The sequence below is a fragment of the Odocoileus virginianus genome, chromosome 23, assembly GCF_023699985.2.
Source record: "Odocoileus virginianus isolate 20LAN1187 ecotype Illinois chromosome 23, Ovbor_1.2, whole genome shotgun sequence".
NCBI lineage: Eukaryota > Metazoa > Chordata > Mammalia > Artiodactyla > Cervidae > Odocoileus > Odocoileus virginianus.
This window is the reverse complement of record NC_069696.1, coordinates 21951932-21955920: the sequence shown is the minus strand read 5'-3', so window position 1 is coordinate 21955920 and position 3989 is coordinate 21951932. Positions and strand designations below refer to the sequence as shown.

The 3989-nt window shown below is 46.1% G+C and overlaps 1 pseudogene; it reads right to left on the bottom strand.

Annotated features, from left to right (window-relative positions):
• Positions 1-834: 834 nt before the first annotated feature.
• LOC110128755 (C-terminal-binding protein 2 pseudogene) lies at positions 835-2476 on the bottom strand (annotated as a pseudogene).
• Between the last annotated feature and the right edge of the window lie 1513 nt (positions 2477-3989).

Here is a 3989-nt window from a genome sequence, read left to right as displayed (position 1 = left end):
CATTGGGAAAGACCCTGATGCTGGGAGAGATTGGGGGCAGGAGGAGAAGGGGACGACAGAGGATGAGATGACTGGATGGCATCAGTGACTCAATGGACATGAGTTTGGGTAAACTCCAGGAGTTGGTGATGGACAGGGAGGCCTGGTGTGCTGCAGTTCATGGAGTTGCAAAGAGTTGGACACAACTGAGCGACTGAACTGAACTGATGTCCATTTTTAGACATAATGGTATGGCGCACTTAATAGACTACAGTACAGTATAAACATAGTTTTTGTATGCACTGGGAAACCAAAATCCATTTGACTCACTTTATGGCAATACACCCTTTATTGTAGTGACCTGGAACCAGACCCATAAGATCTCCAAGGTATGGTTGTATTTGTTAGCTTTTCTTTAAAAAGTTTTTACCTATGAACATATACACTTTTTTAAAATTTATTTTTAATTGGAAGATAATTGTTTTACAATGTCATGCTGGCTTCTGCTGTACAACAATGTGAATCAGCCATAAGAATACTGTCCTCTCTTAGAGTCTTCCTCCCCCCCCCCCCCCCCCCCACCCCGCATCCCACCCCTCCAGGATGTCAGAGAGCACTGAGCTGAGATCCTTGTGTAAAACAGCAACTTCCCACTAGCTATCTATTTTACACTTGTTAGTGTATATATGTCAATGCTACTCTCTCAATTCATCCCACCCTCTCTGTCCCCTGCTGTGTCCACAAGTCTGTTCATTTTTTTTTTTTAATTCTCTTAATATTTTATTTGATGTTTGGAACTCTTGATGCAACATTCTAGAACAAGGTCCTGAACAGGACCTCTTGTGCCCAAGGGACTGATAAAGGAAAAAGATCTATTTATTCTTTGTGATTTGATGCACAGATGAAAAACTTAACACACAATAACAGAAGTTGGTCGTTAATAAATTACACCCTAGTTTCTTTCAGCGCTTCCGCAAGCAGACATCTTCAGTTTTCCCATATCTCGACTTCTAGCTCTTTTGTAGTTGTTAACACTGCAACATCAATGATGCCTATGTCCAGAATCAGTTAAAAAGACTGTCAAATTCCTTTTCTCTTAGTTCATTTATTTTTCACTGTCTTGGTCCCAGGTGCATCTGAATGATTACCTTCGTCACTTGCTGCTATTGCTTGTTGGGGTGCTCTCGATTGTCCCCGTATTTCGTGGGCGGGTTGGGAGAGGGAGCTTGGGAGGGATGTGCCACTGTGGGGAGGCTCTGGATCACCAGGATACCTCTGGGATTGATCCCTTCCTTGGCAGCAGGAAGTCCTCCAAGAGCCACGCCCACAATCCTGGCGAGTAACTGTATGTGGCACCGTTCAGCTCTGGATGAATTGCTTGCTGATCTATTACTGACCAGGGAGCTGTTGTGACGGAGTTTCTTGTTCACACAGTTTATTAAGCTCTCTGGGATGCGACCTGTGATAGCCCATCGGATCTCAGTGGCAGCCGCCTCCCTCATCTCCAGTGAGGCTTGCTCACTATATCAGGCTGTGTGGGGAGTACAGATGAGATTTGGTGCATCTTTTAAGGGACTTTGAGCAAAGCTGAAAGGCTCCGACTCGTCAAGTTGAGGGCCTCCCCTCATATCCTGCCTTCTATGAGGGCTTGGGCTAAGGCTTTCTCATCCACCAGTCTGCCGCTGACTGCGTTCACTAGGAAGGCGCCTTGCGTCATCTTCTTTATAGTGAAGTCACTGATGAGGTGGTGGTTATGTTCGTTGGGATTGCAGTGCAAGGAGACACAGTAGCTCTGAAACAATAAGTCCTGCAGGGTATAGACTACACGCCCAGGGACCGCTCCACCCCATCCTGCAAGTAGGGGTTATAAAATAGGACGCTGAATCCAAAGGCCTTGGCTCGAACCTCAACTGCCTGGCCCATTGTGAACCGAAGCCAATGAGGCCCAGTGTCTCCCCGCGGATGTGCGCCCCCCGCCTCCACGCCAGAGGCAACCTCCCAGATCCGCTCGACGCTCTGACCCGCGTGCCTTCACGCAACGCCTGGTATAGCCAGGTGTTCCGCCCGGACAGATTAAGGGTGTGGCAGATGGTTGAGTCCGCTGTCTCTTCCGCTGCTGCGTACAGGATGTTGCGATCCGGAGTTCACCCGCAGCCTTGACGCTGACATTGTCATAGCCGCTGCCTATCCGCACAATCACTCTCCGGTCCTTGAACTTCTCCGGGTCCTCCCTGGTGAGCGTGATGGTGTGACACATCATGGCGCCAACCGCCTCGTTTAAAACCTTCTCGTGGATCTCCCGAGTGAACTGTGCGTCACAGAAGGCCACAGTGGCCTGGTCCTTCAGGATGGGCCTCTCCACCGGTGCACTCTCTGCCAGCCAGAAGCGCCACCAGGGGGCGGGGAGCAGGGGGCCGTTCATGATCTGGGGGCATAGACCTTCGCAAATTCTGTTCAATCACTGTCGCTTGACTTTGTGTTTATCCACAAGGGTCATTCTTTAGCGAGCTTTGCACCTCTCTGATTCAAAAGGCAAAGTGGTCCTCGAAGAACTTAGGGGCGCTTGCAGGAATCTGCAGGCATTAGGCCACTACGCGCCCAACATAAATTTGTCCACAAACTCTCTAGTTCACACGATGTCTGTCTTTAAGAGAATCCAGCTTCATTGGTTCAAAACCGTTTAAGGCGATGAAACCCTCGTCCTGGGCAGCCGGTGTCCACCACAAGGGGCTTCCACATGGGAGGTGCTGCGGCGGCGGCAGCCGAGTGGGGCTCGGGTCAGCACAGCGTGGCTCCTGACTCCGTCCCTCGCTCCTCAGGCCACCGCTGGCTCCTCTGGACCGCTTCCTGCTCACCTTAAAATGACCCACAAGTCTGTTCTTTCTGTCTGCATCTCTTCTTACCCTGCAAATAGCTTCACTGGTACCATTTTTCTAGATTCCACATATATGTGTTAATTATACGATTTTTGTTTTTTCCAACTTACTCTGTATAACAACTTATACAACTTGTTATACAACTTCTGCATAACAACTTACTCTGTATAACAGGCTCTACATTCATCCACCTCACTACAACTGACCAAATTCATTCCTTTTTATGACTGAGGGATATTTCACTGTATATATATATGTATACCTATATACCACAACGTTGTTATCTATTCATCTGTTGATGGACATCTAGTTGTTAGCTTTTTAAAATGGATATATTGTTTTTACTTATTTTCTTATCTAAATAAATATATATTTTATACCTAATTTTATATTTTTAAGTTAGCTTTTTTCCCCCCTAACATGCCAACAAATTGCATAAGCTTTTGGTTCCATGAAAATTGCATGTCTCCCACCTCTATTATGTTACCCATCAGAGACACTAAAGATGTTGGTCCACACTAGAGTCATCTTTCTGGAAAGATATATTTAGGGCCTCTTCTGAGGGGCTTTAGTCCCCGAAATGGGAATATGTGAAAATAAGCCTTCATCTGTGGAATTTCAGTCCCCTGCTGACAAAGCTACATATACTGTCCTTCAACTCTCTTCTCATATAAACACGTCTCTCATCTTCCTTTTTCATTTGTGTGGCTTCATCCTAGTCTTCCAGTTGATAACATTTGATTCAGTGCTTTTATATCCCATCATGTGACTTTTCCTTCTCCAAAGAGGTCACATGCCTGACTCCCAGCCACCCCTGCACAAATGTCCCAAAACTGCTCATGAAACATGGTTTCATACTTCAATCTTTAAATAAATAGTTAATAGAACACTTCATCCTGCTTCTTTGCTAGCTACTGCTATGAGGGACTCATGTGATCCTGTTGTCCATCCCCACCAGAGCAAGGAAGTCTATACAAATCCTGTTTCTCCACAGGGCATCCTGAGAAAGAAGAGAAACCTCTTCTAGCAAAATTTGGAACTGGGATCTCAAACACTTATAACAATGTTCTCTGCTGCTTGACTTGACCCATGGAATCATAACAAAGAGAGAAATAGTGTTTATTTAATTCAATT